Raw genomic sequence first — 27,702 nt, 5'->3', positions numbered from 1 at the left:
TTCCGAAGCTCTAAAGTAAGCCTGGAGGCAGCCGGCAAAAACCGACTGCCCCCAGCCCAAAGATGGAGATTTTGAAGTTAAAAGAAAAAAGACTGGCGGCAGCCGGCATGAGCCGACTGCCCCCAGCCCGAAGATGGAGATATCGAAAAAATCAGAGTTTCCGCTGCCGGCTGCCAACCTAAGCCGGCAGCCGACAGCCGAAAGCCGGCAAAGGGGAAGGAAAGAGAAAAATAAAGGACTCACCCGCCAAGCCGCGGTCGAGTCGGCCAATCTCATCCACCCACCGCTTGGCGGTGGCCGACAGCTCTTCAGACTTGGCGGTCACCTCCTGGCGAAGCGCAAGCCGCTGCTGGTCCACCTCCTCCAGCCGCTTGCTTAGGCCCTCCACCTTCTCCTCCTCAGCCTTTTTGAGGGCGGCAAGCTCCTTGAGGTGATTGTCCTTGTAACACCCCAAATTTCAAAACAAAGCAAAAATGGATTTCCTTTTTCCAAAAATGAGAACCAACAAAAACTTTTCTTAAATAGAGTGTTATGCTTAGTGCTCCTACCTATTACTTGTGTTTTTGCCTTGATGAGTGTAGTATACTTGTGTGATACACCCTAAACCCTAACCCTCTCCAAAATCCTTTGGATATGTTTTTGAGAAACCTAAAATAAAGGAAAAGCCATATGTGGGCCTATGGCCTTATTTTGTAAATTTTAAACCCTACCTTTTCTTTTTGCTAAATGGTGGTGAACCATTGCAAAACTTATTTAACCCTAAACCTCATCCCTCTTGTCATCAATCTTTGAGAAATCAAATAAAAAGGAAACCTCTTATTTAAGAAAGAGGCATATGTGCCTATGGCTATTTTTTTATAAAACTTTACCCTAGGTCTTTCTAATTATTTAGAAGATTGGAAAACCTTCTTGAACCTTGTCTAGTACTTTTCCCACACAATCCAAAGTGGAACAAAGGTTTTGAAAAGAAAGTAATAATGCCATAGAGGCATATGAGAGCAAAATATCAGCTTTGTGAAATTTAGGATCTTGACCCTAAGACTTGAAATGGAATGGTTGGATCACTCCTATATACCATTTCAACTCTCAACAAACTCAATTGGGTCAAGCCTAGTCAAAGTAAAAATCAATTGCCACATATGCATAGAGGCATGTGTGACCCATAGCCATTTTCACCAATTCTTGTCCCCTCTCATGTGTTTTGACCAATTTTACAAATCTTTGAGCTAGACCTTTTGGAATGGTTTCAATGATTTGAAATTGTTTCTAAACTAATGAGAATGACATTAGAATCAAAACAAGTCCCATTAAATGGAGAGAAATCCAATAGTGGGATAATTCCATTTTTCACTCACATACACTTAGGGCCAATTTATCAAAACTTGACCTAGGCACCAACCTTGTCTCAAAATGGTTGGAACCTTTCACCTAACTCAATCTAACACCAAATAAACCTCACCCTTGTCTTTTTGAAACAAAGAGGAATAAAAGAATAAAAGTGAGAAAATCACAAAACACTCACATAGGGCTTATGCCATTTTTCTAAATTTGGACCCTAGACCATTTTGGCCTACACCATTAGTTGAATAATGTTACTAAGCATCTATTACAACTTTTGGAATCCAAGAAACACAATTCAAATGTTTTTCAAACTCAATTGGGGATCACATGTGATAATGGTCAAATCTGCCATTTATATTCTGGTCCCTACTTTGAGCATCTCTACCTCAAGCTTTTCAAAATAAACTTTCCCAACCCCTTGCATGTCATCCAAGAGGACATCAAGATGAACACTTTTTGTAAAGACCACCTTGCCAAAATCCTTCTTGATCAATTGCTATGCTCCTCCAAAGTTGGCACTTTTAATTAAGGGGAACAATCTCCCACTTAGTGAAAATTGCCATATTTTGATTTTCTAAATTCCACCACCACCTCTCTTTGCCTCTGGTCATTTAGAACCAAACCAAACACACCCTTTTCAAGTTGGCCAACTTTTTGGAATCAAACCAATTTGGGACAAAATTTGTGAAATGCAAATAGGGAACTATTTGCCACTATTTGAAATAGTGCTTTCCCCAAACCTAACCTGCCCCTAACTACTCCACCTTGTTCCCTTGTCCCCTCTCTGCCTCACCACCCACAGAAACCCTAAGGAGACAAGCACTAGCTTGCTCATGCATGGCCATGCCATTGGCATGCCGGCCATGCCGTGCTCCCCCTCTCCTCCTTCATCCATTCTTCTGGCCCTGGTGCCCAAACCCGCCACCATGCATCCCTACACCATCCTAGCCCCTCCAGTGTCGAGGTGAACGACGACAGCCGCCGGACGACGCGCGCCCAGAACGGCATCGGCATGCCGAAGGCGTCGCGAGCGTGCCCGCCGCAGACGTCACTGGACACGCGCCGCACGGCCACCTCACGCGGGCCCTGGACCCTCCCGCTGCTCGTCGAGCCTCCGCACACCACCTCAGGAGCGCTAGACACGCGCGCGACCACTAACCTTGCCCGCCGCCGCTGGAAACGACGACAAGATCCCGTGAACGCCGCCGCGGACACGGAAGCAATGCGTCGCCGTCCGACACCGTCCGACCCCGCTGTCACCACCAGGAGAACCGCCTGGACTTGCTGAACATCGCCACGTCGTTGCCCAGCCTTCTAGCCCGCCGGAACTGCCGCGCCCTGGTCGACCTCACTGCACCCTCGCGGCACCTCGAGCGCCTATAAAAGGAGGCCCCTCCCACTGATTTCTTCACACCATCATCGTCGCCTCACTTCCCTCGATCTCCTCGACCACCTCCTCGCCTCGATTAGCCACCGGAGCCTCTCAATTTCATCATCACTGCCGAGCGCCGCCGCGGAAGCTCGCCGCCGATTGGAGCCCTCCCCGGAGACGCCACTGCTACCAGGAGGACCGCCGTCTTCGACAACGTCGCTGCGCACCTCACCGTCGACCGCCGGAGCTCCGACGACCGCTCCGACCCCCTACCGCCGCCGTGCCAGCGCCGCCCTCGCGTCGACGATGACGACGATCCACCACCGCACGATCTTCCTCTAATCCTACGGCCTGCATCCTCCCGTACCGATTCGGGTGAGTGAACCCACTGACAGGTGGACCTCCCCCTGTCAGCTGGCCCACTGCGCGCTGGACGCACTGCTGGGCCGGCCCAACTCATCTTCGCTGCGTTTTAAACAATTTCGGCCCGTTTAGTTTCCCGCCAGCCCGCCTAGTTGGTTTTATTTTAAATTCAATTCAAACTTTTCCATTACTGCCTCCACTTTGAAATTCAACCATTTCAAATTGGCTAAACCAAATCTAGTGAATTTTATACCGTTGGAAAGCTTAGGAAAAGATCTATCCAATGCCACTGGTCCCACCTCAAGATCTTCTGTAGAATTAATCTGACAAAAATAACAAGACAGGGACTTTTTTTTGTCTTAGAATAATTCTTAAAAATCAACCAAAATAGATATTGAGTCAATTCTAACTCCTTTAGCTCACATTTGACTTACACTAATTGTTTATGCAATAAAATGGTGTGGTCACTTTGCATGATCATGCCCTAGTTTAAGTAGTGTGCAATATGGCTAGTTTAACTAGTTGATATTGTCCAAAACTATTAAGTAAGTCTTATGAAGTTTTGTACTTCATTTAAATCTTGTCCCAAATGAATTCATGTGATGTTTGGACCCCTGGCCAAACTCACTTATATGAATTACTTAGAGATTTAAATCTTGGGTATTGTTATTAAATGGTGTGAGGTATTTTACCTCATTTAAATCTATTTCTCAAATGATGATGATGAATGGTTGACTTGGGTCAACATGATTTCATGCATGATTGTTTGGGAAATTAAATCTTAAGAAGTTTTCAATAAGAGAAAGGTATTTCTCAAACACTAGATGGAAACTATCACTTACACATGTAGGGAGAGGAAATTATTTTCCCAAACCACACAACCAATGCACCCTGTTTGTAGTATTGGTGTAAATAGAATATTTGGTGTAAGTGCAAGCAATGTTAGAATAGCCAATGAATTGTTGAGGATGTGAAATCACCTCAATGGTAGTGGTTAACCTAGTTACAACTATGTGTTAAATCTTATGAGAGGTTTTCCTCTCATTTAAATCTTGGTCTCAAGTATTTCAACATAAGGTGGTGACCATGGTCTATATAATCTTATGTTGAGTATTTGGTGACATTAAATCAACTACCAGGTTAGTATTAAATTGTATGAGGTATGGAACCTCATTTAAATCATTTTCTCAAATGAGGAGTATGAAGAGGTTGACCTTAGTCAACCTAGGTCATATTTGGTTCATAAGAGAAATTAAATCTTAATAAGATAATGAGAGGAAATTATTTCTCTAAGTAATTAAAAGTAGCACCTAAGTTAGTATGAGAAGAAATTGTTGTTCTTGAATAAGAGGAACCCATCCACCCACTTAATAGTAAAGTGTGATGCTAGTTTTAGCTGTGTGAATCATGTGTGTTCTAAGTGTAGTATGTAAGTTTGGTATGATGATTGTGTACCCCGTATTCATATTTTAGACGCTAGTACCGGAGACCATCAGGAGGAGGAGGACTTCTACAACAAGGAAGAGAAGAAGAGAACTTAGACCCTCACTTCACCCAAGGCAAGCCAATACCAATGCAAGCTGAAATACCAATGCAAGCCTTTATCAATGATATTGTTTGCAGGCTAAGATACTTAGTTTGCAAGTTAATATGCTTATAAGGTGCAAAGCCCCTTGGGGCAAGACCCCATGTTTCTTACCTTTTCTTAGGAACCCATCCCAAGTTTTTACTTTACGAGTTTTTACTTGTTTTCTAAATGAGTTACTTTTATAGTTAACTTTGGTCAAAGTACAAGTTGGTTACTAGAGTAGTAAAGTTAGCCAGCTATTACCAAATCCAAACTAGACCTTTGCAAGTTGACCCCAATGCAAGGTGATAATCTTGCAACTTGCAAAACTCACTATGAGTGAGGCATTACCTTATCTACCTTATACCTAGGCTCCTGCTTTCCAGTGTTTGCTTTACAAGCCTTTTTACTTGGGTTGTATCAAAGTACTTTTTGATTCATGATTCACTTGGCTAGTATCGGACTAGTACAAGAGTATCAAACTTAGCCTAGAAGCAAAGCAAAATACTTAGCACCCCTCATACCTAGATGCTAGTGCTGATTGGAAAGTGACTCCTTCATTTGGGAAACTGGGAACTGAAATGATTTCGAAAACCTTGGAATGACGAGTCATTCTATTGAAAGATCTTGAAGGAGTTTTGAAACCTTGGAATGAAGATGCATTCCATTGAATGATTTTTGAAGGTGAATATGACTGGTGAATGACTTGGTGAATTTTACAAAAAAAAAAAAACACTGATGGTTGGGTTCGGATGCGATACCATTCCAATTTTACCGTACCCCCACAATACCTGAATCTGGGTAGGGCTTAACTGGAAGTTTGTGTGTCTTAGTATGGGTTCCCTCTAAACAAGCATCATCGGGGTTATGCCGAAAGCTGCCTCTACCACAAAAGAAACGATACGATATGATGCGAAATGAGGTGAATGTCCGGCCCAAGCTTCTGCGATGTTCCTGTGCCGACTGACTGTCTTCACTGGGAGGCCAAGCTCATGGGGAGAGGTGCCTATACTAGGGTATGTAAATGAAAGGTTATGATTGGTAGTTCGCGTACTGCGTACGATAAATCAGGGCCAGTTACCCCTGACGAGCTATTGCAATTGTTGTGGCACAAGTGTACAACCTCTGCAGAGTTAAACCTATTCGAATAGCCGCGTCCTCGGTTATGGACAGTTGGAAAGACCATACTGTTCCGTCATCAGAACTTTTTGAAAACTATGAATGGTGAAGGGTGACTTATGACTTTTGAACTTAAATGGAGACTTTGACTTGGAATCATAACAGAGTTGTGGGAATGACACTAATGTTCCCACTTGAGTTAGTTAGCACAGAAAGAGTTGTTTACAAAAATGTTTGTGAAACAAAATTAGCTTTATGCAAAATAGACTAGAACTTAGCACCCCTTACAGAGTGGTTAATCCTTACATTAGTATTAGTTTGCGAGTACTTTAAAGTACTCACGGCTGTGTCCCTGGCTATTCAAATGGCCAGATTATGAAGCAGAACAGCAGTATGAAGAGGATGACCAGCAGGACGCCCACGACAACTAGGGAGCCTTCTGATGTCAGACGTTGGCCTGTGGACTAGAGAGTCCCTTCTATTTTACGCTTCCGCTATGAAACTATGAACCTGGTGTATGATGATCACTAGATCAACTATTTGTGTAGTATGGATCATGTGATCCCTATTTGTAAGACGACTATGGTATGTAATGAATGATGACTATGATATTCAACTGTTATGTCTCGCAACAACAATATTCCTGGGATTGCGATGTATGACATAATAGGCATTCGGACTTAAAAATCCGGGTGTTGACAAGTTGGTATCAGAGCCATTGTTTGACCTTAGGAGACCCTAGTTAGAATGGACGTCTGAAAAACTTAGTTTCCAAAAACCAATGAAGTGAATATTTGGGAAAACTTGTTCTTACTCTTATCCTTGAAATCCTTTTTCAAAAAGATGAGCAATCTCTACTTACTTTGCAAGCCTACGTAAAATTTTGCCCACTTGACTACTTCTCTAATTTACTCCTCCTTGCTCATAGATGGAGTACAAATGGGAGTTTTATCAGCTTGGTCACGGTGGAAACCTGATGTTCGAGAAAGACTTGAAGCAACTAGTGGATTATCTAGGACATCCGTACCCCAAGTTCTTCGGAATACCGCTCAAAGCTAAGTCAGGAGAACCACCTCAGTGGGACGTTTCTACGGATCTACGAAGGAAGCTTGATGCCCCGGTATGGGAAACCATCTGGATTTCTGTAACGGGAAACACTTGGAAGGAAGGACTAGCCAAAGCTATGCAAGAAGCAATTTTTCGTCTGTGTGGACAAAATGAGGACAAGATTAAGAACACTCGCTTCATCTACTACCCAAGACATGACTCCATGGGAAGACCGATGACCATGCCCCCACCACAACCAAAGATGAACCCCTATGAAGCACCTCAGGACTTCCGGCAGTACAAAACCCGCAGGGATTTGGACAACGCCCTCGCCTCTCGCCAAACACCTCACCCGTAAAGAAAAAGATTCCACCCGGAAGAGTAGTATCACTCCAGCACTTAAGTAGGTGTGAGTTGTATCAGGATCCCCTTGTATCGTAGGACGAATGAATGGTTCTTCAAACCAACGGTGTGTTAGAATTGTAATGTGTGATGTTTGGTATGAATGAAAATGTGTTGCTGGTTTTTACCCCCTCAACACTACTCAAGTTTTCAAGTTTTAAAGTTTTGAACTTTAACTCAAACAAACCATAGAAGTTTCCCTCTTATCTTATCATCTACTCCAATGTTCAGATGGCCCCTCCTACCCGCAACAACTCCCGTGCCCCGGCCAATCAGATACACATTGAGCACGCCAAGATGACTGACGCCATCAACATCCTTGCAATGGAGCGCAAGGCACTTCGCCATCAACACGCCAAGAAGGACTACCTCATTGCCCACCTCCGCGTGAAGATAGCATCACTAGAGCAGCTCATCCCAATACCCCACCATGCCCCCAGAGCCCAGTCCAAGGTGACTTGCTACGCATGTGGTGTTACTGGTCACTACTCTAACAAGTGCCCGATGAAAGCCGCCAACAATGCCCCAAGGACTGGAAGCAATGCTGTACCCATTACACAAAAAGACAAGTCAACCGTGACCTGCTATGAATGTGGAACTGTGGGTCATTACTCCAATGAATGCCCCAAGAAGCTTGCCAAGATCGCCGCCAACCCCGCTGCACCTACACAGCGGCAGCACCGTTTCGCAACTAGAAGAAAGTTTGCTCCAAACTACCCGAACAACCGCAACGGTCGCTACTACAACGTGACGGCCACCGAAGCGCAAGAAGCACCTCAGAATATGCCAAGTATGTTCCTTGCTAAATCCTATCACCCAATCTCTCCTAGGAACCTAACTCTTCTTAAAATCTCGGGACGAGATTTGTTTAAGGGGGAAGGGTTTGTAACACCCCAAATTTCAAAACAAAGCAAAAATGGATTTCCTTTTTCCAAAAATGAGAACCAACAAAAACTTTTCTTAAATAGAGTGTTATGCTTAGTGCTCCTACCTATTACTTGTGTTTTTGCCTTGATGAGTGTAGTATACTTGTGTGATACACCCTAAACCCTAACCCTCTCCAAAATCCTTTGGATATGTTTTTGAGAAACCTAAAATAAAGGAAAAGCCATATGTGGGCCTATGGCCTTATTTTGTAAATTTTAAACCCTACCTTTTCTTTTTGCTAAATGGTGGTGAACCATTGCAAAACTTATTTAACCCTAAACCTCATCCCTCTTGTCATCAATCTTTGAGAAATCAAATAAAAAGGAAACCTCTTATTTAAGAAAGAGGCATATGTGCCTATGGCTATTTTTTTATAAAACTTTACCCTAGGTCTTTCTAATTATTTAGAAGATTGGAAAACCTTCTTGAACCTTGTCTAGTACTTTTCCCACACAATCCAAAGTGGAACAAAGGTTTTGAAAAGAAAGTAATAATGCCATAGAGGCATATGAGAGCAAAATATCAGCTTTGTGAAATTTAGGATCTTGACCCTAAGACTTGAAATGGAATGGTTGGATCACTCCTATATACCATTTCAACTCTCAACAAACTCAATTGGGTCAAGCCTAGTCAAAGTAAAAATCAATTGCCACATATGCATAGAGGCATGTGTGACCCATAGCCATTTTCACCAATTCTTGTCCCCTCTCATGTGTTTTGACCAATTTTACAAATCTTTGAGCTAGACCTTTTGGAATGGTTTCAATGATTTGAAATTGTTTCTAAACTAATGAGAATGACATTAGAATCAAAACAAGTCCCATTAAATGGAGAGAAATCCAATAGTGGGATAATTCCATTTTTCACTCACATACACTTAGGGCCAATTTATCAAAACTTGACCTAGGCACCAACCTTGTCTCAAAATGGTTGGAACCTTTCACCTAACTCAATCTAACACCAAATAAACCTCACCCTTGTCTTTTTGAAACAAAGAGGAATAAAAAGAATAAAAGTGAGAAAATCACAAAACACTCACATAGGGCTTATGCCATTTTTCTAAATTTGGACCCTAGACCATTTTGGCCTACACCATTAGTTGAATAATGTTACTAAGCATCTATTACAACTTTTGGAATCCAAGAAACACAATTCAAATGTTTTTCAAACTCAATTGGGGATCACATGTGATAATGGTCAAATCTGCCATTTATATTCTGGTCCCTACTTTGAGCATCTCTACCTCAAGCTTTTTCAAAATAAACTTTCCCAACCCCTTGCATGTCATCCAAGAGGACATCAAGATGAACACTTTTTGTAAAGACCACCTTGCCAAAATCCTTCTTGATCAATTGCTATGCTCCTCCAAAGTTGGCACTTTTAATTAAGGGGAACAATCTCCCACTTAGTGAAAATTGCCATATTTTGATTTTCTAAATTCCACCACCACCTCTCTTTGCCTCTGGTCATTTAGAACCAAACCAAACACACCCTTTTCAAGTTGGCCAACTTTTGGAATCAAACCAATTTGGGACAAAATTTGTGAAATGCAAATAGGGAACTATTTGCCACTATTTGAAATAGTGCTTTCCCCAAACCTAACCTGCCCCTAACTACTCCACCTTGTTCCCTTGTCCCCTCTCTGCCTCACCACCCACAGAAACCCTAAGGAGACAAGCACTAGCTTGCTCATGCATGGCCATGCCATTGGCATGCCGGCCATGCCGTGCTCCCCCTCTCCTCCTTCATCCATTCTTCTGGCCCTGGTGCCCAAACCCGCCACCATGCATCCCTACACCATCCTAGCCCCTCCAGTGTCGAGGTGAACGACGACAGCCGCCGGACGACGCGCGCCCAGAACGGCATCGGCATGCCGAAGACGTCGCGAGCGTGCCCGCCGCAGACGTCACTGGACACGCGCCGCACGGCCACCTCACGCGGGCCCTGGACCCTCCCGCTGCTCGTCGAGCCTCCGCACACCACCTCAGGAGCGCTAGACACGCGCGCGACCACTAACCTTGCCCGCCGCCGCTGGAAACGACGACAAGATCTCGTGAACGCCGCCGCGGACACGGAAGCAATGCGTCGCCGTCCGACACCGTCCGACCCCGCTGTCACCACCAGGACAACCGCCACTACTTGCTGAACATCGCCACGTCGTTGCCCAGCCTTCTAGCCCGCCGGAACCGCCGCGCCCTGGTCGACCTCACTGCACCCTCGCGGCACCTCGAGCGCCTATAAAAGGAGGCCCCTCCCACTGACTTCTTCACACCATCATCGTCGCCTCACTTCCCTCGATCTCCTCGACCACCTCCTCGCCTCGATTAGCCACCGGAGCCTCTCAATTTCATCATCACTGCTGAGCGCCGCCGCGGAAGCTCGCCGCCGATTGGAGCCCTCCCCGGAGACGCCACTGCTACCAGGAGGACCGCCGTCTTCGACAACGTCGCTGCGCACCTCACCGTCGACCGCCGGAGCTCCGACGACCGCTCCGACCCCCTACCGCCGCCGTGCCAGCGCCGCCTCAGCGTCGGCAGACGACGACGATCCACCACCGCACGATCTTCCTCTAATCCTACGGCCTGCATCCTCCCGTACCGATTCGGGTGAGTGAACCCACTGACAGGTGGACCTCCCCCTGTCAGCTGGCCCACTGCGCGCTGGACGCACTGCTGGGCCGGCCCAACTCATCTTCGCTGCGTTTTAAACAATTTCGGCCCGTTTAGTTTCCCGCCAGCCCGCCTAGTTGGTTTTATTTTAAATTCAATTCAAACTTTTCCATTACTGCCTCCACTTTGAAATTCAACCATTTCAAATTGGCTAAACCAAATCTAGTGAATTTTATACCGTTGGAAAGCTTAGGAAAAGATCTATCCAATGCCACTGGTCCCACCTCAAGATCTTCTGTAGAATTAATCTGACAAAAATAACAAGACAGGGACTTTTTTTTGTCTTAGAATAATTCTTAAAAATCAACCAAAATAGATATTGAGTCAATTCCAACTCCTTTAGCTCACATTTGACTTACACTAATTGTTTATGCAATAAAATGGTGTGGTCACTTTGCATGATCATGCCCTAGTTTAAGTAGTGTGCAATATGGCTAGTTTAACTAGTTGATATTGTCCAAAACTATTAAGTAAGTCTTATGAAGTTTTGTACTTCATTTAAATCTTGTCCCAAATGAATTCATGTGATGTTTGGACCCCTGGCCACACTCACTTATATGAATTACTTAGAGATTTAAATCTTGGGTATTGTTATTAAATGGTGTGAGGTATTTTACCTCATTTAAATCTATTTCTCAAATGATGATGATGAATGGTTGACTTGGGTCAACATGATTTCATGCATGATTGTTTGGGAAATTAAATCTTAAGAAGTTTTCAATAAGAGAAAGGTATTTCTCAAACACTAGATGGAAACTATCACTTACACATGTAGGGAGAGGAAATTATTTTCCCAAACCACACAACCAATGCACCCTGTTTGTAGTATTGGTGTAAATAGAATATTTGGTGTAAGTGCAAGCAATGTTAGAATAGCCAATGAATTGTTGAGGATGTGAAATCACCTCAATGGTAGTGGTTAACCTAGTTACAACTATGTGTTAAATCTTATGAGAGGTTTTCCTCTCATTTAAATCTTGGTCTCAAGTATTTCAACATAAGGTGGTGACCATGGTCTATATAATCTTATGTTGAGTATTTGGTGATATTAAATCAACTACCAGGTTAGTATTAAATTGTATGAGGTATGGAACCTCATTTAAATCATTTTCTCAAATGAGGAGTATGAAGAGGTTGACCTTAGTCAACCTAGGTCATATTTGGTTCATAAGAGAAATTAAATCTTAATAAGATAATGAGAGGAAATTATTTCTCTAAGTAATTAAAAGTAGCACCTAAGTTAGTATGAGAAGAAATTGTTGTTCTTGAATAAGAGGAACCCATCCACCCACTTAATAGTAAAGTGTGATGCTAGTTTTAGCTGTGTGAATCATGTGTGTTCTAAGTGTAGTATGTAAGTTTGGTATGATGATTGTGTACCCCGTATTCATATTTTAGACGCTAGTACCGGAGACCATCAGGAGGAGGAGGACTTCTACAACAAGGAAGAGAAGAAGAGAACTTAGACCCTCACTTCACCCAAGGCAAGCCAATACCAATGCAAGCTGAAATACCAATGCAAGCCTTTATCAATGATATTGTTTGCAGGCTAAGATACTTAGTTTGCAAGTTAATATGCTTATAAGGTGCAAAGCCCCTTGGGGCAAGACCCCATGTTTCTTACCTTTTCTTAGGAACCCATCCCAAGTTTTTTACTTTACGAGTTTTTACTTGTTTTCTAAATGAGTTACTTTTATAGTTAACTTTGGTCAAAGTACAAGTTGGTTACTAGAGTAGTAAAGTTAGCCAGCTATTACCAAATCCAAACTAGACCTTTGCAAGTTGACCCCAATGCAAGGTGATAATCTTGCAACTTGCAAAACTCACTATGAGTGAGGCATTACCTTATCTACCTTATACCTAGGCTCCTGCTTTCCAGTGTTTGCTTTACAAGCCTTTTTACTTGGGTTGTATCAAAGTACTTTTTGATTCATGATTCACTTGGCTAGTATCGGACTAGTACAAGAGTATCAAACTTAGCCTAGAAGCAAAGCAAAATACTTAGCACCCCTCATACCTAGATGCTAGTGCTGATTGGAAAGTGACTCCTTCATTTGGGAAACTGGGAACTGAAATGATTTCGAAAACCTTGGAATGACGAGTCATTCTATTGAAAGATCTTGAAGGAGTTTTGAAACCTTGGAATGAAAATGCATTCCATTGAATGATTTTTGAAGGTGAATATGACTGGTGAATGACTTGGTGAATTTTACAAAAAAAAAAAAACACTGATGGTTGGGTTCGGATGCGATACCATTCCAATTTTACCGTACCCCCACAATACCTGAATCTGGGTAGGGCTTAACTGGAAGTTTGTGTGTCTTAGTATGGGTTCCCTCTAAACAAGCATCATCGGGGTTATGCCGAAAGCTGCCTCTACCACAAAAGAAACGATACGATATGATGCGAAATGAGGTGAATGTCCGGCCCAAGCCTGTGCAGGTTCAGTGTGATCTGTCTTCACCGGGAGGCCAAGCTCATGGGGAGAGGTGCCTATACTAGGGTATGTAAATGAAAGGTTATGATTGGTAGTTCGCGTCTGCGTACGATAAATCAGGGCCGATTACCTGACGAGCTATTGCAATTGTTGTGGCACAAGTGTACAACCTCTGCAGAGTTAAACCTATTCGAATAGCCGCGTCCTCGGTTATGGACAGTTGGAAAGGCCATACTGTTCCGTCATCAGAACTTTTTGAAAACTATGAATGGTGAAGGGTGACTTATGACTTTTGAACTTAAATGGAGACTTTGACTTGGAATCATAACAGAGTTGTGGGAATGACACTAATGTTCCCACTTGAGTTAGTTAGCACAGAAAGAGTTGTTTACAAAAATGTTTGTGAAACAAAATTAGCTTTATGCAAAATAGACTAGAACTTAGCACCCCTTACAGAGTGGTTAATCCTTACATTAGTATTAGTTTGCGAGTACTTTAAAGTACTCACGGCTGTGTCCCTGGCTATTCAAATGGCCAGATTATGAAGCAGAACAGCAGTATGAAGAGGATGACCAGCAGGACGCCCACGACAACTAGGGAGCCTTCTGACGTCAGACGTTGGCCTGTGGACTAGAGAGTCCCTTCTATTTTACGCTTCCGCTATGAAACTATGAACCTGGTGTATGATGATCACTAGATCAACTATTTGTGTAGTATGGATCATGTGATCCCTATTTGTAAGACGACTATGGTATGTAATGAATGATGACTATGATATTCAACTGTTATGTCTCGCAACAACAATATTCCTGGGATTGCGATGTATGACATAATAGGCATTCGGACTTAAAAATCCGGGTGTTGACAGTCCTCAAGCCGGCGCAGCCGTGCCAGCTCCCCCTTAGCCACCTTGAGCTTGGCGGCAGCAGCCCGGCCCGCCTCCTCGCTCTCGGCGCATTGGGCGCGGGCGGCCCGAAGGTCCGCCTCCAGCTGCGGAACCCTGGCGGCTTCAGCTGCAAGTCGGCCGGAAAAATCGTTAGCCGAGTAAAATCAAAGAAAAAGAAATCAAGTCAAAAGGAAGAAAACCCTACCCTTGACGACCTCCAGCTCGCGAGCCAAGCCGGCCCGCTCAATCTTGGCCTTGTGGTAGCGGGTCACGACCTGGTTGTACAAGACGGTACGCCGCTCCGTAACCGTCTGAGAAAAAACAGAATCAGATATCTAGGCGAAACCCGGACCGGCTCCAAGCAGCCGGCCCATGCCTCGGAGGGCTACCAGGATAATAACAAAATTGCAAAAAAGATAAAGCACATACCTTGTCAGCTTCCTCCAGCTTCGCGAGGTTGGCGGCGGTCTCAGCGGCCCTGGCCTTGAGGTTGGCGCGGAAGCCGGAGAAGAACATCTTCATCGGCGCCACGCTTGGATTCCCCTCCCGGCTGGTCACCTCGCAGGCATCCGCGTTGTGCCACGCCTTCTCCATGGTGCTAGCCGAGCCAAAGCTGGAGTCGGAGGCGGACGCCACGTTCAGTAGCCGGGCGCCCTTGGCCACGTGAAGGCCTTCAGGCGGCGCCGACGGGCCCTCAATCCTCACCAGCGCCCGCGAGCCGGTGTCTCTCGCGCGCGCCGGCTCGTCCCTGGCCGGCTCCTTCCCAGCCGGCTCCTCCCTCGACGGCTCCGAAGAGGGAGGCGGCGCAGTCGAAACAGTCGGCCCGGTGGGAGCCGCCGTCTCTGGCACCTGAGGCGCTCCCTCCGGGCTCTCCTCCAACACCACCACGCTGGGCGCGGCACCGCCGATCCCAGTCTCAGGCGGCGCAGCCCCGCCGGCTCCGGCTCCGGTCGCAGGCGGCATACCCCTGCCAGTTCCAGCCGCCGGTTCCAGAAAGCGAGCGCGGCGCGGAAACATGTCATCCAGAGTTGGCCGGCGCGCCGGCTCACCTGGGCGCCGCGGCCGGCGCCGTAGCAAAGGCACAGATGAAGAAGATGCCCCCGCGGAAGGCGGCGTGGCCGCAGGCGGCACGACGACGAGGGGCGGCGTGGCGCACGCGCCGACGGCTGCGGTGTCGGCTCCCTCCTCTGCCGCGTGAGCGGCGACACGACGCGGGGAGCCTGCCGAGAGCCGCCGCCCTGGGCAAACTTGATGGGAGCCCTATTCGGACAAATAAGAAAAGATAAATATAGAGAGGAAGGAAAGAAAAGGAATCAAACAGCGGAGAAGAAAAACTCACCCGGCTTGCTCTGGAACCTTCTTGGGTCCCAGCCGGCGCTGCTTCTTCACCTTCGCCTCCAAGGCGGCGGTGGAGCGGTCACTGACCCGTTTCTTCCCCTTGGGCGCCGAAGTCGCTGAGGCGCCAGGCGGCCTCATGTGCAGGGGCACCACGGGGATCGGCCCCGTGACGGACGTCGCCGGCTCGTCCTCCTCCTGCTGCTCTGGCGAAGGGGGCGGGTTGTGCTCCCCTTGGCCGCCTTGGTCGGGCACCTGCGGCAGGTCGTCGTCGCCGGCTTGATCGCCGGCTTGGTCAGCCGGATCAGCATGATCCGGCGTCCAGACCTTCTGCGCCAGGTCGCCGTCCTCAAGGCCATGGCGGTCGAAAAGCTAGAAGACAAAGCAAAGAATATGAGTAACCTGCAAGCCGGAAGTCGGCAAAAAGCAAAGTTGGCCATGCAGCCGCAAGCCGGAAGTCGGCCAAAACACAGAAACTTACCAGTTCGGGCGGCATCTTCCGGTTGAAGGGCGCCAGCCCCCAGTTCCAGTTGTCCGACAGGTTGGCCTTGGTGATGTTGTTCACCTGGCGAGCCACCTGGGACGTGGAGAGCTCCACCTTGGACGTCCGGGTCGGATCGAACCGGCCGGACATGTGCCCGATCTTGTGGGTGCGCAGCTGGAGCGGCAGCACCCGGCGCTCGGCGTAGGTGCAGAGGAGGTCCTCGGCGCTCAGCCAGCCCCCACTGACGCAGGCCCCCAGGAAGTCCCACAGCTGGTTCACCTCGGCGTCCGGGTCCGTTGTCCTGGCGTTATGGCCCCAGTTGATCCGGCCGACTGGCGGCGCCGGGTTGTACTCCGGCAGGTTGATCCGGTCGAAGGCCGGGTTCTCGTTGCGCACGTAGAAGAACGACATCTGCCAATTCTTCACCGAGTCCACCGTTGGGATCTTCGGGAAGGGCGTGCCCGGACGGGAGTAGATCGAGGCGGCACCGCAGGCCCGCAGGTGGCCGTCGGTCGTCTGCGCCTTGATGTAGAAGAGCCGGCTCCAGAAGTCGATATCCGGCCACAAGCCGGCGTACCCCTCCATGAAAGCCACATAGCAGCTGAGGAGGACGCAGGCGTTGGCCGGCAAGTGGGGAGGCTACAAGCCGAAGTAGTCCAAGAATTCGCGGAAGAATTTTGAAGCCGGCAGGCCCAACCCGCGGTCGAAGTGCGCGCCGAAGACCACGCGCTCGCCGGGGTTCGGCCTGGGCTCCATCTCCTCGCCGGGCGCCCTCGTGATCACCGCCGGCGGAATCCGGCGGAGGCGCACCAGACGCTCGATGTCGTCCTCCCGCATGTACGAACCCCTCCAAGAACCACTTGGTTGGGCCATCGACGAGGAGGAGGAAGAAGAAGACCAAGAAAGACGAAAAGGCGAGGAAGAACCACGCGACGGCGGCGGCGGAGAGCGTACCGTGGACACGCGCGGCCCCGTGGCGCCGGATTGACGAAGTGGCGGCGGCGGATCGGCGGAGAAATGTCGAGGCTGCTGCCCGCCGAAGTTCGCCAGGGAGACGGTGAAGAAATTCCGCCGGAGCAACGAGAAGCTCGAGCGAAGAAGAGGAACGAGTGGGAGCGCGAGGAAGACGAAGATGGCACAACGGCCGCCTCGGTCCTCCCCCGTGGCATTTATAGCCACCTGCTCTGGACGGTTGGCCTCCAAGTGGCAGACGTGGGCCGCGACCTCAGGATTAACTGCGCATAAACGCTCCCCACGACCGCAGCGGTTACCGGAAACTGCCACACCACGTCTCCCACGACCGCACCAGATCCGGAGGCGACATTGATGTGACCAGACGAAGCGGCAACATCAGCCAAACGTCAGGCCGGTCAAGTCGGGCGCAGTGCCGGAGGCGGCGGAGACTCCGGCGCACCCAAGCCGGAGCCGGACATTAAATTCAATCCGGCCCCAAACTCTCCTAGCAAGGCGGAGATGTCACCAAGACTTATGAAAAAGCAAAAGCTGCAGAAGCGAAAATAGCATCCGGCTAGAAGTAGCCGGACAAGACGAGCCGGATGAGGGCGCAGCCGGCTGAATGGAAATTCTCAGTCGGCCCCTCCGAATGCCGTCAAACATATTCAAGAGATCGAAAAGCCAGGAAAACCTGCCTAGGTCCCTCTTAACGTAGGACCTTGCCAGCTTCGGGGGCTAATGTCGGGGGGAAGACCCCGGGTAGGGCAATGGACGCGGAGCAGCCGGCTGGGGGCCGGCCGGCTCGCGGCAAAGGCCGGCTGAGGAGCAGTCGGCTGGAGCCGTGGCCGGCTAGCCTCGGAAGCCGACTGGCTCTAAGTCCTAGTCGGCCTGGCCGCAGCCGACTTCGCTGTAGCTGGGCCGGCTTCTACAAGCCATATCCGACTGGGGTCATATCCTCCAGACCGACTCGAGGCTGGCGAGTCTTGCACTAGAAGGAACTGGGTAGGTGGTCCGGGTTCGCAGGTCCACGCTGACCTCATCTCCCGTAAAGCGCGGGGCACTGTGGAGCAATAGTGCCACGCGCCGGACAGGCCATCATGGCGTACGTCGGTCCGTACCGGCTACAGGACATGATGGCGACAGAGACGCTTCCTCTCCATACCGCTGACTCAGGCAGCCGGATGGGACAGGCCATGAGGCCTCAACGGCTACTGACGTCAACGCCTCGGGAAGGAGCGGAAGCCGAAGCCGGCCAAGCCGGCCTGTAGATTACAGGGACTTCTATGTAAAGTGCCGGTGCCTATATAAGCCGCACTCCCCCCTCTCGTGCAGGGGATCGATCATTCTCACTTCATTCTAGCCCTAGCGCTGCCCTGTGAGAGAGACCATCGTCTACCTTAGCCTCCCAGGGCAAGCCGGATACAGCTCAAGGAGCACCATTGTACTGTGTGATCACCATATACACTCATAGCAGGAGTAGAGGTGTTACCTCCACCGGAGGGCCTCGAACCTGGGTACGTCGACCGTGTCACTCGTCCCCATACCCGCATCCGGATACCGCCGTGAGACCATCTAGGAACCACCTTTTTTAGCCATCCCATGGCATATGCCGTGACGATACCACGACATTTTCTTCGTCGGTAGCCTCTGCATCCCAGGACCGACGGCGATAGATTTTCTCGGCACCATCAAAAGGAGGAATGTTGTCTTCGGCAGATCCATGATTCTCCTCGTGGATATACAGCCACTTTTTGCGCCACCCTTGAACTGAGTCAGGGAATTTGACATCGAAGTACTCGACATTAGGGCGAATGCAGATAACAACGCCGCCTATGTTATAGGCGACATTGGCAGAGCCATTACGGCGACACAAAAAGATGCGTTTCCATAACGCCCAGTTAGGCTGGACGCCGAGGAAGGATTCGCAAAGAGTGATGAAGATGGAAATATGGAGGATAGAGTTGGGAGTGAGATGATGAAGTTGCAATCCGTAAACATAAAGCAACCCCCGAACAAAATTGTGAATGGGGGCAGAGAGGCCACGGATGAGATGGTCAACAAAACTAACCCGATACTCCATCGGAGGGGTTAGGTAGCTCTCTTCGCTGGGGAAGCGTAGCGCGTCTGGCTTCTTGCTGATCCCCAGTTTCTTCAGCAGGTTAATGTCTTGGGCAGAGATTTTGGATCTCTCCCACTCAGCGCTCCCCAGATCTGCGGAAGCCATCTTCGAATCAGGAGTGCTATGCCTGGTCAATCTGCGCGGTGGCATCAACAATGGCGCAGGAGTACAACATGAGAGCGGTTGAGCTCAAGGAACTATGGGGCGCAAGAGGAGATTTTTGCAGAGGAGAGCAGAGGAGCAGCGCGAGCGAAAGTGCGGAAGGAAGAAGATGAAGACCTTAAATAGAGGCGCGTCGAATCGGCGCACCGTTGGATGGAAAAAGTGTGAGGCAGATGGTGTACATGTGGAGCAGGGGTAAAAAAGTAATTTCGGCATGAAAACGTTACAGTGCGTGCGCCAGGAAAAGCGGAGGACGTGTGTCCCTCACTTGCACGACGTGTCAAACTGATGAAGTTTCTGGGCCAGCAAGATAGAGAGCGAGAAAATTGGTCGTGGCTATCATCAGCAATGATGTCATTTGGATAAAGGAAAAACTCGACTATGCAACTTCGTGAAAAGGACGACAGCAGAAGAATATTGATTATTTCGAGAGCCTTTGATCAAATACAAGTTTTGACCAAATTCTCGGGGGCTACTTTGGAAAAAAGAAAAATTCGAATATGGCAAAATAGAAATGGCGAGAGCCTATGACCAAACTCAAGCATTTGTTCATAGCCTCGGGGGCTACTCCCATCGGGAGCGCTGTTCGCGCACCCGAGAGATTTAAAAATTTCGAGAGAGAAAGAAAATATAGCGACATAAGGCGTGGAGCCTACACCCAAGCACAAGTCCTTGGCTGTAGCCTCGGGGGCTACTCCCATCGGGAACGCTGTTCGCGTACCCGATGAAATTATAAAAAGGGGAAAGAAGAAAGAAAGAAGAACAAGAGAGTATATTTCGAGTTATAAATAACTCTACATATACTCCCATCGGGTGAGCAATATAAGTCATCCGCTGACTCAATAAAATGTGCTATTCCAACAGCCGAATAAGCACTCGACAATGTATTCTCAGAACGCCAAAGTTGCGAACAATTTCTGAATGCCGCAAAACTTTGCGAAGGTAAGACCCCAGATCCGTTCTGTGTGGCGTGGCGCCGTCTCTGACGTCGGTTTGCTACTTTTTTCCGTATCAACAAATACGAAGAAAAATCCTAACGGACGCGTTAGGTACCCGATAAATATGAATGGGACTCGACAGAATGGTAAGACCTTAAGCGGCACCTGTCGAAGTTTACACCAGTATCCCGAGATCATGTCCAGGGACGTGATCTTGAAGTAGGTTTTTGCGGATTGCCACTAGAGCAGTTATCTAGTACCCGATCCGTCAGATGAACTAGCCCCAACTACCATTATCCCTGTACAATATAGAAATTCATACGCAAAGCAATATGGTGAAGTTCAAAGTTATCGAGTAAATATAACAGTGGAGATTTTCCCTGATTCTACGATTCAAACAAAATCTCGGGGGCTACTGACATAGGCATTCCCAATGGGCCTGCCGAAGATGGTACCCTGGGTTTACTGAAGGCCCACGACTCGAAGAATAAGAAGAATCGGAAGCCCAAATTGCTATTAAGGAAAGCTAGAGTTGTATTAGGATATAATATTTGTAATCTTGCGGGATGAGTTGGAAACCCTCCCGGACTCTGAAACATGTGCATTACGAATCCCTCGGCTCCACCTCCTATATAAGGGGGAGTCGAGGGACAAAGAAAGCATCGAATCATTGTCTCTCAAACCCTAGTTTTCATATCGTCGAGTACTTTTCGGCTGAAACCTTCGAGATCTACTTGCCCTCTACTTCTAACAAAACCCTAGTCTACAACCCGTAGGCATTGATAAGTTAATCCCTTGTCAGCGAACTCAAGCAAGGATGGATGACGGTGGTAGAATACCGCGACAGGTTCCTTACACTGTCAAGGTACGCCCCCGATGAGACCGACACCACCGAGAAGAGGCAGGAGAGATTCCTGAACGGACTGCATGACGAGATGCAGACGGTGCTAGTCAACATCCCCTTTGCCGACCTTGAAGCCTTAGTGGATTCCGCCATCCAGATGGAAGGGAAGTTTCACCAAGCCAACGAGAACCGCAAGCGACAGATAATGAACCAGAATGGGTCCAGCAATGCCCAGAAGTACCGCAACAACTCATCTAGAGGATTTGCTCCAAGATACAACAATCCCACTGCTCAGAATTACCGCCCAAACTACACCAACAACCATGGAGGACCCCCGAAGCCCGGAGGCAAGAACAACAACAACAACAACCACCCCAACAGCAACAACAACAACAATGGGAACAACAACAACACCAACACTGGTCCGAGGACTGGAAGCAACACCCTCCCCGTCACCCCCAAGGACAAGTCGACCATAACTTGTTACGAGTGTGGAATTGTGGGACACTACTCCAATGAGTGCCCGAAAAGGTTAGCCAAGATTGCCGCCAATACCGCTGCACCTGTTCCGAACCAGCGCCGCTTTGCCGCAAGAAGAAACCAGAACAACAACAACGGCCGCTGATAACCCACAAGTATAGGGGATCGCAATAGTCTTCGCTGGAAGTAAAACCCAATTTATTGATTCGACACAAGGGGAGACAAAGAATACTTGAAAGCCTTAACAGCGGAGTTGTCAATTCAGCTGCACCTGGAAACAGACTTGCTCGCAAGAGTTTATCGATAACAGATTTATAGCGATGGCAGTAGTGAAATAACAATGACGTGAGTAACACAGACAGCAGTAGTGATTATAGTAAACAGCAGGATTAAAAATACTGTAGGCACAGGGATGGATGACGGGCGTTGCATGGATGAGAGAAACTCATGTAACAATCAAAGCAGGGCATTTGCAGATAATAATAAAACGGTGTCCAAGTACAAAGCAATCCATAGGCATGTGTTCCATATATAGTCGTATCGCGTGCTCGCAATGAGAAACTTGCACAACATCTTTTGTCCTACCAGCCGGTGGCAGCCGGGCCTCTAGGGAATCTACTGGATATTAAGGTACTCCTTTTAATAGAGTACCGGAGCAAAGCATTAACACTTCGTGAACACATGTGATCCTCACATCACTGCCACCCCCTCCGGTTGTCCCGATTTCTGTCACTTCGGGGCTTTTGGTTCCGGACAGCGACATGTGTATACAACTTGCAGGTAAGATCATAAAACAATGCATATCATGATGAAACTAGCTTGGCGACCCGCGCAAATTGCGCGGCTAGCTATTTACTTATAGTGAGGTGTGTGGTATCTTTCCATATGGTAACATAAAATTAAATAAGTAGGTGTAGTTCATTCCCACATACCTATTTTTATGTTATTTAAGGATTGAAAACATGTCCATGGATATAGCACCCAAGAAGAACTATTTGATGATGGAACTTTAAGCTTTAAGCTTGTTGTGGGATATGCGAATTTGGTTTTTCTTATTTTTATTTTATTTTATGCAGTCTACACAAACTATTTTCTGGAGCTGGATAGGACTTGGACAGTGGAGGGACATCCTAGTGATCTACGGTTATAATTGATTGTCCAAAATGCATTTTTAATCCTTTTATGTCAGTTAAATTTTAAAGTATACATTAACTTTTGCAAAATCTTGGTAATAGAACCTTTAATAGATAAGTAGTAATGAAGTTTGCAGTAAAAATATTAAATTTTGTATTTACATTCAAAGCCATAAAAAACCTAGCTAATTATGTGTTACATATAGTAATTTAATTTGCAATCTAACGGTATACAATACATGGCACCCTGTAATTTATGAATTATGAATATATCAAATAAAAAGCAACCTCAAGTTCCTAGTACCCATTTGTGTAATGCCAAGAATCCAACTCTAGGGATCTCTAAATTTCTTCTAATTATTAAACAAAAACATCGATCCATTCCTCTAAAATGGTTGTGGGACTTGTTATCCAAACAACAACGAACGGATGGAAAACTGCGGCAATCCGATCTTGCCCATCTCTTCTAGTAATATTGCACGGTAGAAATATGATGTTCATATGTAAGTTCTTGAGACTTTTGTTGATGAAGCACCATGCATGATATACCAGGCCTCATCAGCTCTCACAACCATGGCATATGCCACGGTATATTTGTTTTCACCATTCAAATAGCAAATCTATAGTACATAAATTTTCCCAGAATTTTGTTTTCAGCTCTATAGTGAGAACTGCACGTCCAACTGGACAATTATCAAATGGCTGGATTCATAAAAAGTAACTATCCAAACTATACTTGTAACGGGTCGATCTGATACTTCATTGTGGCTTCTTTTCGCACACTTCCTCATTTGGCACATGATCGACTATCCAAACTATACTTTTAACGGGTCGATCTGATACTTCATTGTGGCTTCTTTTCACATGCTTCCTCACTTGGCACATGATCAGCGTGCGAATACTCGTGATATATCTTGCCCTATCTGTTCTCGCAACCGGGGAATATACGGCAATATATTTGAATCAACACTTAATTATCGCAATTCTGAAATTAATAGATATATTAACCTATATATAATACAATTTGAATGGTAAATGGATTGTTCTTTGATCCAACGGAAAATAATAAAGATGGATGCAAACTATACCTGCAACAGATCGATATGATAACCCGATGTGTCAGCATTGCTCCCATGTTGGCACATTTTCGATGTGCCAAATACTCGTGATATGCCTTGCACCGTTCGTTCTAACAATTGTGACATATACAATAGAGTAACTACAATTTGGATCAATTCTGTAGTGATAACTAATACACCTCAAACTTGTAAATTACTAAATGGCTAGCTACAAACTGAAATTAGCAGGATGCAAGCTATACCTGTAATAGATGACCGGATACTCCAACATGGCGACATGCCATCCTTGATCACACGCCCTCAGGTCGCACATGTTATTTTCCGGCAAGGTGGACTTGCAGTTGCGGGACTTGCTCGATGTGGAAGTCCTCGTGAACGGCTCGCCGCTGACTGGTGCTTTTGGCTAAAGCAAAACTTGCACGTACCAGCAAAGCGTAAGCTGGCCTGATTGATCTGGTGCTCCTATACCAAGCTAGCTAGAGGAGCTAATTAATCTGTTGTGCAAGCTTAACCATAGACACAACAATCAGCTGAGCCTGTTAGACTAAACAAAACACGCACGTAGTAACCAAGCATAAGATGTAATTCCATGTTAATGTTACTTTTTAAGGAAATAGCTGTCCAACAACCATCGGTACAAACAAAGAATAACCATGAGGCCTGGAGGTGCATGTAATCCATAACATAAATTTAGGAGGAGAGATTACCTGAGTATGAACTACCAGTGGATAGATGATATCATCGTCGGACATAATGCTGCTGCTAGCTATGTTTGTTATTTCTCCGGCAAGACTACATCAGTAATGCTCCTCATGAACCAATTATTACTTGTCTCCTGCAGGCATGAAGGAGGTGAAGCTGCGCCCCGGGTCGGCCGCAGTTCGTTGCTGAGCATCATCACCGATGGTGGCGGCCATCCGATCTAATTCAAACAGCCGGCAGCTCGTCCTCTGCTGCATCAAACATTAAGGGGAATCCGGTAGAGTAAACATTGATACTGGATTGCTGCTTGGTCAGAACATGGAAATTGGGCCTGGATTGTACCTTTTTTTAGATTGATTCACGTGCATGGAAGAGAGAGAATTTACGACACCATTTGAGAAGCGGAGCAGCGATGATACGGGAACTGGGTTTGGATCGTACCTTTTTTAGATTGATTCCCAATTGAGAAGTGGAGCAGCGATATGGAGGATGAGAGGACGGTCGTATGGATCGTGATGCCTGTGCCGCCGCTAGAAGGAAGGACGGGGGTAATTCTTTTCGTTGATGCTGCTGTCAGTCTCACCATGCACCGCCAGACGCAGGACATCCTCGTAGTCTCATACCCTTTTCTTGAAAGCTCGTAGTCTTCACATGGAAAACTTATTCTCATTGGTTTCCATCCTCCCACAACTTAACCTTCAACACTACTCTTATCTCCATTGTTGTCAGCTGTAAGCTCATCCCCTCCAAGAACACAAAGGATCTCATCATTTTATTGTTCAGTTCGTACACAGCGGGGATTTTCTATTGATGTCACATGAGGAATCGATGCGATTTTTATTGGGTTCTATATTAAAGAATTGGACGGTTTGGAGAACTGAACTTGTAAGTTGCTGAATTGAGATTACTTGCCTGTTGAGTTGCGGCATGAGCTAGACCTGAACCATATGCGCGAGGATGAACTACTGCATCACCAGTCCGGTAGTCCGCTGTAGTGCCTCCATTGGGCAAGGTTATTGAGGCTGCTCGACCTGCTTAAAAATTCTGCCGTTTTACCTCCACATTTGCTTTATGGACTATTATGGCCTTGGAAAGAGATGGTGAACTGCATGATGCATGTAGTCCCTTCACCGACTATTGCTGGCGTGATTTTCTAGGAAGCTAGGAAGTTAGGGCCAAAACGTTTTACATTAGGTAACTTATTTGCATATCTTTTTGCAAGCAAGATATATGTACTACAAAAATCATGAGGAGACTTACATGTTGGAAGAAGATTAGCATTGATGATCTCTTCATATAGATGTGTACTTTCGTTGTTGCATATAACTATCAAGGCCACTAAATTCCTGTAAAAATAAAAAGTCACAAACGATTTAGGCATAGAACATCAGAAAGAAAGATCGCATCAAGCTAGAACATCCGAAGTCCACCGTTCCAAATCGTGAGTGCGTTGAAGCGTGGTCCTAGATTCGACATAGCCATGATGCGATGATCTTCTCTCCATATCTTGCCTTTTCCAGATCAAGGCAACACATAGTACAGACCTACAACAAGGTAGATAGTCAGATAGCTTGTCCGGCCAGCACCACTGCGATACGAACCGATTAGAGGAGTCAGAAAACGCAATGGGCAGCCCGATTGAAGTCGCCGCCGCCAGATCGATGAGACACACAGTAGATACCAACAACGATGGGAGGTAGAGGAGACTTTTCCGGTCTTCTCCAGCGTAATGAGAACTAATTGGAGCAGCAGTCAGGAAGCGCGACGGCTGTAGGATTGAACTCGCCGCCACCAGATCCATGCCGCCAGGGAGACTTTTCTCCTTTATTTTCCTGCAAGCGAAGAGATGAGGAAAGGGTAGGGGTTACGTGGTTGGAACCTGGAAGAGGCGGCTTTGCTGCTAGTAGTAAACTCATGCGCGGATAGTTTTTTTAAATCTAAACCGTTCCTTGCTTGTTGCTTAATCTGGGCCATACAATGTTTGTTGTTTTAATTATATAATAGATAGATAGATAATAATATGTTGAGATCTAAGATCATGGCACTCGGGCCCTAGTGACAAGCATTAAGCATAACAAGTTGCAACAATATCATCAAAGTACCAATTACGAACACTAGGCACTATGCCCTAACAATCTTATGCTATTACATGACCAATCTCATCCAATCCCTACCATCCCCTTCAGCCTACAGCGGGGGAATTACTCACACATGGATGGGGGAAGCATTGCTGGTCGATGGAGAGGCGTCGGTGGTGATGATGGCGATGATCTCCTCCAATTCCCCGTCCCGGCGGAGTGCCAGAACGGAGTTTCTGGTCCCCGAGACGGAGTTTCGCGATGTGGCGGCGTTCTGGAGGGTTTCTGGCGACTTCGACTTCTTCCTCGCGATTTTTAGATCGAAACCTTTTTATAGTCCAGAGGGGGGCGTCGGAGGCCAGCCGAGGGGGCCACACACTAGGGCGGCGCGCCCCTCCTGGGCCTCGCCGGCCTGGTGTGTGGGGCCCTCGGGCCTCCACCTGGCTTGCCCTTCTGGCTCCGTGAGTCTTCTGGTAAAATAAGCCCATTGGTATAAATTCCGAGGATTTTCCCGAAAGTTGAATTTCTGCACAAAAACAAGACACCAGAGCAATTCTGCTGAAAACAGCGTTAGTCCGCGTTAGTGTTATCCAAAATACACAAATTAGAGGTAAAACAATAGCAAAAGTGTTCGGGAAAGTAGATACATTTTGGACGTATCAACTCCCCCAAGCTTAGCTTATTTGCTTGTCCTCAAGCAATTTAGTTAACAACTGAGTGCGATAAAAGAACTTTCACGAACACATTTGCTCATATGATGTAAATATTCTCATGATATGGCTAACACTTAAGCAGTTCATAATAAGATACATGCAAATAAGATCATCTAATAGCTATGTCAATCATGGAAAGGTACCAACAATTAATAATAAGCATCATGAATCATGTCTATAAGTAGGATTGCAATGTTCATAAAAGAGTATGATAAAGTGGTATCTCGCTTGCCCATATTTGATCAGCAAAACATAAATACTCAGGCACCTCTGAAGTTCATAGAAAGACTAGAAATAGAGATTGTCAAAGATAAAAGCATCAAAGTTATACCACAATCAATCATATTTTGAGACAAGCATGTTATACTAAGAATGACAGTTGTGCTCTCAAGAAAGTGCTCAAAGAAAGGATGGAGACACAACATAAAATTAAAAGATTGACCCTTCGCAGAGGGAAGCAGGGATTAACATGCGCTAGAGCTTTTCATTTTTAAAACTGAAGTAAAATTATTTTGAGAGGTGTTTGTTGTTGTCAACGAATGGTAATGGGT

At 46.8% G+C, this 27,702-nt stretch overlaps 1 long non-coding RNA gene across 13 annotated transcripts; it reads right to left on the bottom strand.

Annotated features, from left to right (window-relative positions):
* Nucleotides 1–23,137: 23,137 nt before the first annotated feature.
* LOC127295055 (uncharacterized) lies at nucleotides 23,138–26,247 on the bottom strand. 13 transcript variants are annotated; one of them, XR_011743298.1, is made up of 8 exons: nucleotides 25,791–26,246; nucleotides 25,621–25,706; nucleotides 25,273–25,521; nucleotides 24,703–25,104; nucleotides 24,366–24,608; nucleotides 23,901–24,164; nucleotides 23,668–23,768; nucleotides 23,138–23,564 (listed from the first exon to the last, which is right to left on the bottom strand). It is a non-coding gene; the product is annotated as an uncharacterized lncRNA (long non-coding RNA). The 13 variants fall into 13 exon arrangements; XR_011743300.1 differs by having other exon boundaries at nucleotides 24,703–25,089; XR_011743296.1 differs by having other exon boundaries at nucleotides 24,703–25,521; nucleotides 25,791–25,904; nucleotides 26,042–26,246.
* Nucleotides 26,248–27,702: the final 1,455 nt, after the last annotated feature.

The sequence above is a fragment of the Lolium perenne genome, chromosome 4 (genome assembly GCF_019359855.2).
Source record: "Lolium perenne isolate Kyuss_39 chromosome 4, Kyuss_2.0, whole genome shotgun sequence".
NCBI lineage: Eukaryota > Viridiplantae > Streptophyta > Magnoliopsida > Poales > Poaceae > Lolium > Lolium perenne.
This window is presented reverse-complemented; position numbering and strand designations above follow the sequence as displayed.